Here is a 13,018-nt window from a genome sequence, read left to right as displayed (position 1 = left end):
TCTCTTAAATGTTTGGTAAAATACACTAGTGAACCCATGTGGGCCTGGTATATACTGGCTTTTTAGGGTCCATTTTATAAATCCCTAATGCAAAGTGAATATTAAACAGTAATTAGGTATGCAGAGTACTATAGGCTCTGGTAAAGTTTTATATCCCATTAAAGACCAGTAGCAGGGGCAGGTCATGTATAGTCCTATGGGTTCTAGTAAGGACCTTATATACTTGTCCAGGATAAGGATATAACTAAATGATATAATAAGAAGTGAGTAAAACAATGAGCCCATAATCCTTCACCTAGCCTGAAAAATCTGTGTTTCCTGATTTTTTTTTTTTTTAATATCTTAAAGAATCCAGTGTTCTGGGCATAGCCTAAGAAGTTCTTTAACCAACATGTGATCTCATGATTCCATCAGCCTCAGATCCCTCCTCCTATGTGACAGATATATCTTTCTGTCCAGAAAAAAAGAGTACTATTTAAAATAAAAATATAATTTATGAATGCCTGTTTTGCTTGAAGAGGGCACAAACTCATTAAAAGAAACATCTCAGGTCAAAGGAAGCACAGAAAGTCATTCTGAGTATCTTAGGGCTGTAGACTTAGTGCTTTTGAAAACTGTAAATAAATATATTCACAAAAGCAAGAAAAAGAAAGAAAGAAAGAAGGAAAGAAGGAAGGAAGGAAAGGAAGGAAAGGAAGGAAAGGAAGGAAGGAAGGAAGGAAGGAAGGAAGGAAGGAAGGAAGGAAGGAAGGAAGGAAGATACATTTCAGAAAGTCTGCCTTCACATTTGCCATGATCATGTGATTTTAAAGCCAATGTCTCCTGTAGTAGACATGGATGGTGTCTGCCTTCCCAGTGTTCTTTGAGGAATGCTTCCTGGTGCACAAACTGGCTCTAAAGACAGACCCCAAAATGTGTTAACAAAATACTTTGAAGAGCAGCAGCATTTCTGAAATCCAAGGTGACCACAGTGAAGGACAACATTCATTTGAATATAAATTTCAGTACATGAGCTTTTTTGAAAAAAAGAAGTTTTGTTATTTCATGATCACACTTTATAAAATTTTAGTATTTATTCATTCTGCATTGTGGCTTTTTTTGAAAAGAGAAATATCAGAAACACTGAGGCAGTTTTCCACCTATATTCAGAGACTGATAATGCTGATGGCATTTTTGGAAAAAAGAAAGCTATGTATTTAATCCTTCATGTGTGTATGGAAAACATGAAGGAAAAACCACTCATCACAGTCCAGAATCTTATTATAAAGAGACATATGAACAAATATATATTCAGTTTCGTGAACTAAATTTCTGCATTCATACCAAGCAAGTGGATGACTTATATTCCACAAGCTAAAAAATGTAGTTTCAGGATATGAATAGAAAGCCTTTCTTACTGTGGAAGAGTGATTTTTCCCTTTTAGAAGAAATCTGAATTTCACTATATATAAAAAAGAACTGTAAGTATTAGAAACCTAATAACTTTTACTCTTCATAGAACTGTTAATTAATACAATTAAATTTTAATTTCTGAACAATAAATAACAGGCAGAGGCAATTTTTAGTCATTACAATGTGTTAGCTGAAACTTTGCAAAAATTGTTGTAACCACGTAATTAACTATTTGTTTCATTTTTTAAAAAAAGAAGAAAAACTATAAACGTAAAAAAATTTTGGAAAAATAGATTTATTTAAACTGTCATATGTTCTAAAGTATCAAAGATCTACAAACTAAATGGTGTATTAGAGATACACAAAAAGAAACTGGAATAAATGATAGCAATATAAATTCAACTTTATGGGAAAAACAAAGATTTTTTTATAAGGTCAGATGTATGCATATAAATCATCTTCCCTATTCACCAGAGACATTTCTTGCAGTATAAAAACACAAACTGGGCTTCCCTGGTGGCACAGTGGTTACGAATCCGCCTGCCGATGCAGGGGACACGGGTTCGAGCCCTGGTCCGGGAAGATCCCACATGCCGCGGAGCAACTAAGCCTGTGCACCACAACTACTGAGCCTGCGCTCTAGAGCCCACGAGCCACAACTACTGAAGCCCGCGCGCCTAGAGCCCAAGCTCTGCAACAAGAGAGGCCACCGCAATCAGAAACCGGCGCACCGCAATGAAGCGTAGCCCTCACTCGCCGCAACTAAAGAAAGCCACGCTGGCTCAGCAACAAAGACCCAATGCAGCCAAAAATAAATAATAAATAAATTAATTAATTAAAAAAATAATAAAGTAAAATAAAAACACAAACTGTTAGATTTTTGGTTTGAAAATTCTTGCCTGTATAGAAGAAACTGGTGGGAAAACACTACCCTGCCCATTCACAACATAATGCAATCAGAGAAGATTAAATAAGTATAAGACAGTAGTCCATGTGAAAAGCAGGCAAGAGTCCATGCAATTTTTAAAGTTTTATGTAATTTTCCTCTCTTTGTGTTCTTTTAAATTTTCTCCTTCCCCCAAAGGTGTTTTTATAAAGAAAAGAACGAGGGTGTCGGTAAGTAAAAATAGATTGATGTAAATTTTCCTAACCACAGAGAATTTCTATTGGATGAACACTTTTTGAAATTATTTCCTTTGTTGATTTCAGTAGATTCTGTAAGACATTTTGCATCCAAAATAAACTTGAAGCATAATGACCATAAATCAGTTTATAAGCCTTATTCAAGGGTCTAAATTATAAAACTAAATTATGAAACAACTTCCTTACATTTATACTCAGAAGTAAAACAGCAGTACATAAAAACCTCCAATATTTTTAGAATTAAAGGTTCTAAAACAACATAAAGAATTTATTATCTGTCCTCCACCTGGAATGTTCCCATTTTATGAAGGGGGTTTGTGAGGGATGGTGAGCGGATGACTCTATCTCTGTAGGAGCACTTCCTTGAATACCATCACAGAATGATCATTTCTCCTTCTATGCAACATCAAAACAACCACGAAACCCAAACGATTAATCTGGTCATTCTCTGGACTTGGCTGCCATCTTGACAGGAGTTATTTTGGAAACGGATTTTTTTTTGTGGGGGGAAGATTATGTTTTTGGACTCTCCTGTTGCTCATTCAATGTAATAACAAAGTCATAAAATAACTTATCACCTAGAAAATTGTAATGTTGTGCTTCTACTTCAGGAAAGCTTTGGGTTGATTACCCTAAGCCTTCCAAATACAGTGTCAAAACTTATCTATCAATATACATATACGAGAATTGGGAAGTGTTATAAACATGTATTTCTTTACTGTCAGGCAGAACTGTATAAAATTTTTCACAAAAGACAAATTTCTGTCTTTTCAATAAATTCAAGAACAGAATTTCAACATTCTCTTCTGTAGAACATCACATCATCTCATCTGCTATTCTTTCCGACAATTTAAACACATTTCTCCCTTTTGGGCCTCAGTGTCTGACCTTTCTTGTAATGGCCTATATTTACTTTAAATCCACATCTGATGCTTCTCTTTTTCTCATTTTAACATCTTGAAATTTCTTTAGTCTTTTCTGACAAGGTGATGTCTCAAACCTTAAATAATTTTAGTTTTGTTGCTGTTTCTCAATTTCTTTTAATTCTTTTACTTTTAAATATATTTTATTGAAGTATAGTTGATTTACAATGTTGTGTTAGTTTCTGCTGTACAGCAAAGTGATTCAGTTATGCATATATATTATTTTTCATATTCTTTTCCATTATGGTTTATTACAGCATAATGAATACAGTTCCCTCTGTTAAATCTTTTTTTAAAAATTTTTATTAGATCAGAGTTGATTTATACTGTTGTGTTAGTTTCAGGTGTACAGAAAAATGAATCAGTTATACATATAGATATATCCATTCTTTCTTAGATTCTTTTCCCATATATGCCATTACAGAGTATTGAGTAGAGTTCCCTGTGCTATACAGTAGGTCCTTATTAGTTATCTGTTTTATATATAGTAGTGTGTATATGTCAGTCCTTGTATTAGTTCTTGATGTTGTGTTTCAATTACGGATCTAAATTAGAACTAGGCTCTCTAATACAGTGATCTGTCCAGCATTATTCTTATGTTTCTATTTGAATATCTTAGAATAATGCTGGTTTTTAATAGTAGCATATTGCCAGCTCTTCAGCTGTTTCAAACCAAAAACTCCATCTAATTTTCTACATATTTGATAGCAAATTTTAATTCGCCTTTGTAGTATGTTCCTTTCATGAATATGTTTTAATACTTTCCTATTAAATTCATCCTTTATGTTTCCTAATTTCTGATCATCATAATAAATAAACACATTAGCTTCAAGAATTAAACAGAATGAGAATGTTTATATGTCATTGTATGGATAGGATGCTCTGAGTTTTTAATTATCTTAGTAAATTCTGTCCAGGGCATAAGAAAACATCACAGGCACAAGAAGGGGTATAACTGATTTGTGAATGTTTTATCTAATTTAAGGGGTAGATAAGTTACTAATGCAAATTTCTTTCTTAGTATTTGGTCTGTCTCTAGTTCTTAAGGCTTTGTCCTGGGTAAAAACACACTCTTGCTAAACCACTCAGTCATTAGGTCTGTTCCTACGCTAGTTCCTAGTGCCCTTCCATCTTCTTCACAGAATCACTTTATTACATGAAGAAGTTATTAATGATCATAAGCTGTCTGGCAAGAACTTGCTCCAATTACCCCTACAGTCTTTTTTATCTCTAGCTCAGCTATCCTATAATTACTAAGTGTGCTTGGCACAAAGATGGTTTATAGGTTTAACTATTGATTATTTATATATCTCTCACACTATTACAGAATAGCTGAGCAAGATAAGCATTTACATGTGTACACATTTAAATGTCTGGATGTGCATTCTGAAATGCAATAGTTTACATTTAATGATGGGTCAAGAATGATAACAATGATTTTAGGAGAACATAAAGATTTTACATTTGAAGTTCCTGTTCAGAAGAATGGCAATGTTACAGAGTAGCTAACTGAAGAAGTAAATGATCAGGACAGTGCAGTTTCTGTATTTTAGGCCACTTAACTATCTATCAAAAAGGCACCTCTCTTATGCTATTAAAATTTCAAACTTTTGACACATAAAGATATGTCAGCAATGAACTTGGTCTGTAACAATAAGCTACTGATGATGTCTTTTTAAAAAATTATTATTTATTTATTTATTATTTATTTTTGTCTGCGTTGGGTCTTGGTTGCTGTGTGCAGGCTTTCTCTGGTTGCCATGAGCAGGGGCTACTCTTCGTTGTGGTGCGCGGGCTTCTCATTGCAGTGGCTTCTCTTGTTGTGGAGCACGGGCTCTAGGTATGCGGACTTCAGTAGCTGTGGCACACAGACTCAGTAGTTGTGGCTCGCGGGCTCTAGAGTGCAGGCTCAGTAGTTGCGGCCCACGGGCTTAGTTGCTCCACGGCATGTGGGATCTTCCCAGACCAGGGCTCGAACCTGTGTCCCCTGCGTTGGCAGGTGGATTCTCAACCACTGCACCACCAGGGAAGCCCAGGGATGTCTTTTTAGTTTAGTGAATCCTAGAATAACCAAGTTTTCAAGGCTGAAAACCAGGGTTTCACTAAAATGTAGATAATATATATTTTGTTACTCAAAATTATTTATGAGTGGTGAACTTCTTTAATCATTTTCTGAAAAAGTACATTGATTTTGCTGTCATTATTGAAAAATAATGACAGCAAAATCAATTCGTAGTTTATATAAATATGGAATATAAATATGGAACCTGCTAGTTATTTCGCTTCAACACATGAAGTTATTTTTTGCACTGTCATCTTGTCTATTATAGTTGATGAGATATCTATTATTTTTTCCTTGCTCCTTTATATGTTGTTTGTTCTAATTGATTTTTAAGATCTTGTATTATCTTTGGAGTTCTGTGGCTTTGTTAAAATGTTTATGTTTGAATTTGTTTTTCTTTATCTGGTTTGTGGCTGGGAATGATTTTCTATAAGGTATTAATGACTTTCTTCAAATATGGAAAATTCTCAGCTATTATCTTGTAACTAACCATCTAGAATTCCTAATAGATACTGGTGTGCTTTCTCATTTTATTCCTCTATGTCTCTTAAGTTTTCCATCTCTTAACATTCTGTGCTCATTCTAGAAAATTTCTTCAGATGTAATTCACAGTCCATTAATATCATCTTAGGTCATTTCTCTTTTCATCCTAAAAGTTTTCATTAAATTTTTTAATTTGAAAACTATATTTTTCTTTTCTATGAGTACTTGGTTCTTTTTCAGATCTGCTAATCTGTTTTCATAGTGTCTTACTGTTGGTTTCTATTTCTTCCTTCTTTATTTTTATAATTTTTTAAATGATTAGTTTATGCTGTTTTTCATATTGTTAAGCTATCTCAAAACTTTAGGATTTGAATGCTCTTGCTTATGGTGCCTCATTATGCTTTGCTATGTTGGATAATTCTCATGTGTGGTTTTATCATTATTCATTTAATTGTAAACTCATTTTAGTTTTTTTTTTTTTTCTTAAAGAGCCCTGTGTGTCCTGGTTCAGACATGTTTCCATACAGAATTGTAGGTTCCCATTAGTTTATATAAATTACATTTGAAGGATTCATGCACTGTGAATAATACACATTCAAGCCCCGTACTGACATATGCTAAAGCCTGGTGTTTTGATTTGTCACAGTAGAACTATTTTTTTCCCTGTATTTCATCTAGGTTCCTAGGCAGATAAGCTCTAGTCACTTCCCTGGATCAGTGGGTGCAATTTTCTTGCTGCTTCATCAAGAAGGAAGCAGCTCTTCGCCGATCCTGAATTTATGTGAGAATTTCAGTTCCAGATTTCGAACCTGCTTAGACCCAAGTCCTGTAGTCGTTAGAGACTTGATAAAGGACCGGCCTCTCCCTACTCAGTCATGACATCAGCTCTTCGTCTTTCTACTCTGCCTTCAAGCTCTCTTTCTTTTCTGACGCTTGAGGATTTTCAGGGTTTTAATGTGTTGTTGATCTACATATTTAGAAATATTTATAGTCATAATATTATAGATATGTATGTATGAACAAGAGGTGGTAAATGCTTCATCTCAGATATGAAATGAATTAGTAATCAGTGATTAACCTAGATGCATACAGTGAAATGAGACAATGCTTCACATAGTTCTGTGTGTATTTCACAATGTTAGGAAAAGGATAGCTTTCTGGAGTTCATTACTATTGCACCTGAAACAATTTTATGTCCTTCAACATATCCCCTTGTGACCTCACATTCTTACTGGGTTTTGAAAATATCCTTTCATCTATTTTATACATTTCCTTCTGGTTCAGTTTTTCTAGAAGATTCTATGAAGCTCTCTTCGATGTTCCTGTGAACTGTATTATTCTCCTGGGTATATATGTTTAAGATATGTTTAGCTGCACATTGCTTAGGGGGTTTAATGTACGGCAAAGTGAAGATTCTTTAAGTGCCTTAAAATTGGCAAAAATATTTTCAAATAAAAAAGATAATCAACCTTAAATAAACTAATGAGAGCAACACAACTTTTGCTTTTATTAAATTACAATAAAAAGTATTAACTTCTCCATAAAACATTTTTAAACTGAAATAAGTATCAGCATAAGCAAATATAAAAATCATTTTTATTATTAAATTAGAGTGGTTCTACTCTCATTAAATATTGCATTTTAATGTTATTAGTTTATTTTTAAGTGATAATAAGTGTAAAGAAAATTGTTAAGAATGAATGTCCAACTTCTGTAACTTTTTCAGGCTATTGGTTTATCTCTTCTTAAATAGCATCATTCTCACAAATTGCTATGTATTCTTTTCTTATCATCTATTTCCTGAATTACATCCAATATCTTCAAGTAGGTAATTTTCCTTCCTATTACCACAATGAATTCTCGAAAGTCTATTCTTTTATATTGACTAGATACACACAATCCTTATTGAATTTAAAAGTGGCTAGTCCAATTTCATCCATAGTGAAGTTACTTTGCCAGATAGAACAACAGAGCAAAAGATTTATTCTGATGTGTCCCAGAACAGGACACTTAGTCGCTGGGAAATGTAATTAAGAAAAATCTCAGGATCAGAAATTATGCCTTTGGTGGCCTGGGTTGTGGGGTATTAGATTCCATAATGGCCACAGTGTAGCCACTGTGGCATTACTTAGGCCTAGCTTTATGGATTAGATTTCTCAGGCAATATAGCTTTATCTACTATGCAAATTTATACATTTCATTTAAGGAGGTATAAAGACTAAAAAGAGTTAAAGTAAGTGGACCAGATTGATTTTAGTGCATAACTGACAACAGTTAGAATCAGTGAGATTAAAAAGAGTAGGATCATTGACTGGAAACAACTTGGAGGAAAAAAATGCAGAGAAGAATATGATTAGAGTTACTGGATGATCACTATTTTAGTGGGTCTGAGTATTTATGTGTTTGTTTCTTGTTTGTTTCTCCACTAACATGAAATCTCCATAGAACAGGGGCCTGGACACACGGCTTGGAAGACTGACTGGCATAGGAAGTGCTGACTGGCATAGGAAGTGTGAACCCAGGCTGATGAACAAGGTTTGCTGGGCTAAGGGAAAGTAGAGGACGAAGATATACTGATTGAAAACCTAAGTGCAGGAAACATCAAACAAGCTTACATGTGAAGATAACTGGTGATATAGGACTGGTCAAGCAATTCTCAAGCATCACTTCAAAGGGATGAGGGAACAAAAGCAATTGGGAAATTCAAACAAGGCTGAGTGGCAATACCATTGTTGTCTCATTAAGCCCAGGTTTTCCTAGTAGTTTTTGAAAGCTGTGAAGTACAGACTGAGATAACTCAACCCAGGCATTGACCATTCCTGTCCTAAGACTCATTTGAATGTTGCCAATACTCCATATTACCCTTTACTCTTGTTTCTTGAGAATGGAATGGAAAAGAAGGGTGCTTTACATTTAAAAATATCTTTAAAATTTTCTTCAATGGAAAATGAACCATTTTTTTTTCCTAGTGGAATTTCCAGAGTGAAGAGGGATGTTAGGAGCCTACATGATAACTTCTGTTGTGCCTCAACCTCAACGGTAATAGAGATTCTGGAAACTTTTCTTTTAGACATTTTATTTTACTAAAAATTAGAACTGATGAAGTATTACAGGCCCTTTTTCTAGGAAAGGTATCTAACTTCTTGTTTCTTACACTGCAGATTAGCCTAGTAGTGAGGCTTAACCAAAACAAGAGATGTTAACTATTACGGGCCTTTATTTTGAAATTATCAATTTTTCTTTGAATGAAGAGTTTTAGTTTGTTTGCTTTTCCACCTCTACCATTTGTTCCTTAGGTTAAATGAAGGTAAAGGGGACTCAGAGCTGCTAAGACTTCCTTGACTTCCAAAGAACAGAGGAAGAATAAGACAGATAAGCCCTTACTTGGGCCTCATTCCCTGGGCTATTCAGACTCCTGTCCTCCATGCCAGGTACAGGTGCTTCCTGTTTTATCAAACCATCCGAATTTAATGAATAGAAAGAAAGAGAAATAGTAAAACAGAAAATACTAAAATTCAAATGGAACAAAATATTTTTTTTGGTCTAATGTCTGGGCTAAAAGTAGCAAATTCAGCAAAGTGCCTAAAACACAGTAGATATTCAAGAAATATTTGGCAAATTAAAGAAACACCTGTAGGGGTAAATGCAGCAAATAGGTAAACTTGATCCAACTGAACATGATGCTGAACTTTTTGAAAAACACAGAGGATAGAATTCCTTAGAAAGTGGGGTATAATAAAACCCTGAGTGGCGGCTTGAGTCATTCAGAGAAAAAGCTGTTGGTAGAAGGCTATGAGATCACCAGTTCTCTCTTTCCATCATTCCTTGGTGTCCATTGGACTAGCATTCATGCTCGCTGTCTCTGCTTAAACATTTCCTCTATTCATCTGCTTTCTAAATGAATGTGTACCTACAATATGTATCTATTCATTTAAAAATAACTGAATGCACCTCTTTCCTTGAGCCATAAACATGAACATTAATGAGCATCTTGTCTATTTAATAGCTTAATACTGCTTGGCAATATATTTGAGACCACTTGCCCCTCAAGCTCTATCTCTGGGCTACATCTCTTCCCTCCATCTACTTTTCCTCTGCTCAAGAGAATACTGCTCATGTTATAACCAGTTTCTCTGTGTTTTACAAAAACATCCCACCCTCTCTTTCAGTTTCTCATTTACTTTATAACCAAACTTGTTTTTCTTTAGTGTCAATATTCAAAGTAAATAAGAATTTAAAAAAATATTTTGTTCAATTGGTTTACTTTTTAGAATCCCATAGTATTGTTTTCTACTATTTTCCACTTTAGAGCTCTTTTTTTCGTTTTTTACAAATCATATAATTTGACTATAATTTTGTGGATTAAAAAAAATTGAATGTGGGGCTTCCCTGGTGGTGCAGTGGTTGAGAATCTGCCTGCTAATGCAGGGGACACGGGCTCGAGCCCTGGTCTGGGAAGATCCCACATGCCACGGAGCAACTAGGCCCATGAGCCACAACTACTAAGCCTGCGTGTTTGGAGCCTGTGCCCCGCAACAAGAGAGGCCCGCGCACCGTGATGAAGAGTGGTCCCCGCTTGACACAACTAGAGAAAGCCCTCGCACAGGAACGAAGACCCAACACAGCAAAAATAAATTAATTAATAAACTCCTACCCCCAACATGTTTAAAAAAAAAAATTGAATGTGCATCTAACATCATTTATAACATCGTTTCTGTGTGAAAACATTTTGAGTTCTAAATATAACTTATAAATTAAACTTTTGAAATACAATCCAATTGAAATTAGTGCCTGCCTGTATTGTAAATGTGATTTTTAAAACCAGTTGAAAACCAAGAATATTTTTATTTATAAAAAGATTCGTATGAATTTGGAAGACAATTATTCCAACTATTTTAGGACACTTTTATAAAGTAAGTACACCTGAAAACCTAAAGATTTTGAGCATTTTCCCCTTTTAGACCCTTGTCTCAGTGGATTCTACAAGATAGGAAGCAAGAATTAATTTTATGGGTCAAACAGTCTCTGCAGTTTTCCTACTAAATCTAATGTTACTTTTTGCTCTCATTCAGTGCCAGAGGTAATCACAATATTCTGTCGTTTCACGGTTCAGAAGAAAGTTCTTTGTCCCTTCTAACTTAAATGTATACTTCAGAGTTTGGCATGTTAAGTTGGCAAACTGTCTGACATTTTTGCATTAAAAATAAAGCTATGAGGAAATTCCCTTACTAAAATTAGATAAAAGAAAAATATTCACTTATGAATAAATGGGGTACCCTCAGCCAAAAGGTTTTACTTAGTTGTACCAATAAATTATCTTTTGAAAGTTTGACACCCACAGGACTTGTATGAGTAGAAACCATAACAGAAGTACAGGCTGGAATTCTTAAAGAAGTGATGCTTATTAGACATCTAATATTGAAAGAATGACTTGATATTTAGAAAGCTTTGTAAAACTGAAGATTTAAATGTGAAAATAATTGTAGCAATTATGAATTTAATACCCTTTACTATGAGATCATTTATTATTTGGCAACTTTGGGAAACTTTTCAATTGACAGACATTCATACCCTTAACATCTTTAACATTTAATTTTTAATTTCAAAATATTTATGACTCAAATGAAAGGGGAAAGAAACAGTCTAAAGTCCTTTGTACACTCCTAGGAAATAAAAATATGTAGGAAAAAAGTCAAAATCCTAATTTATTTTCAATATTTTTATATTAATTATATGTCTATAGCTTTAAAATGTTTTCCACTTGGCTGTTTCCTTGCTGTCATATTATAGAGTAGTGGTTTTTAAACTTTGGAGTGCATTGGGATGATCTGATACACATATTTAAAATGCTGGTTCTAAAGCCCATTCACAACGATTCTGATTAAGTACGTCTGGCATGGAACCCAGGAATAGATATTTTCTTAGGTTGGCTTCAGGTTACATTTTGAGATGTTTCTCGAAATATTTGCAGAGTAGAAGATGAAACTGTTTCTAACATACAAAGTAGAAGCGTATAAAATGGGACTATTTTAAGAACTGCATGGTAAGAACCACACTGTCAGATCATCAGCTGTGCCTTTCATTATAAAATGATTGAAATAACCATTATATATTAGCACTGACAATTATTGCCTAAGAAAGAAACTTTTGATTCTAGGTAATATGCACTTCAGAACCACTTCCTTTGTTTTAATAATCTATGTAAGGAAATTATAAAAATTAGCAAAAAACATGTTTCAGCAATAACAACTGTGATCCTCTAAAATCATACTGCATCAGATATAAGAGGAACGTCCAGCATTCAAATGGTTCATTCCCCAAAGGTGAAGAACTGTGTTACAACACAAGCCTACTGGACAGATTTATTTAATAAGATGGTGAATTTATAGGAGTGTATAGTTGGTTTATTTCTGTATGATTTTAGGATCAGAGACCTATTGTAGCCAACTTCCTCAGGAAGAAACTAAGATACAAACAGCAGAATAAAGTTCAAGACACGGCCTCATACTATAACATCATTTCTCCTATATACAATGAGAATCATGTGAAAGACGATTCTTTAGAAATCCAAAACTTCAGTAACATGAGACTTCCAATAATGATTGGTGAGATAATTTAATCACCTCCAATTTACTTCAGAGAATTGTGGTTATGCCGAGTGAAAGGGTGTTAGAAATGACAGACCAAAGAAGCAATTTGATTGGTTAATGAAGAGTCTAAGAATGATAATTGAATTTGATGGAATTCATGAGTTGGGACATTCAAGCAGATACTTTACAACCTCGATTATGTACTCTAACATAGGTAATAGTCACAATGTGATATATGTACTTCATTGTTGAATTAGGCATATAGGAAAGAGTAAGGCATAGTATGGCACAAAGAAACATCAGCCTGAGACAAATGTGCCTCCACTCCCACCCCTTACCCAATATTGTTGCTGAAATATCATCCGTACAGCAGGGCACAAAAGCACAGAGGCAGATGCTGTGGCATATTCTTTTAGAATGCAAGG

General features: G+C 34.4%; 1 protein-coding gene across 3 annotated transcripts in view; it reads right to left on the bottom strand.

Annotated features, from left to right (window-relative positions):
* The window catches only part of SYT1 (synaptotagmin 1), a 541,914-nt gene that overhangs the window by 415,573 nt on the left and 113,323 nt on the right, over window positions 1–13,018 (bottom strand). The window lies entirely within an intron of this gene.

Source organism: Pseudorca crassidens, chromosome 11 (genome assembly GCF_039906515.1).
Source record: "Pseudorca crassidens isolate mPseCra1 chromosome 11, mPseCra1.hap1, whole genome shotgun sequence".
NCBI lineage: Eukaryota > Metazoa > Chordata > Mammalia > Artiodactyla > Delphinidae > Pseudorca > Pseudorca crassidens.
This window is presented reverse-complemented; position numbering and strand designations above follow the sequence as displayed.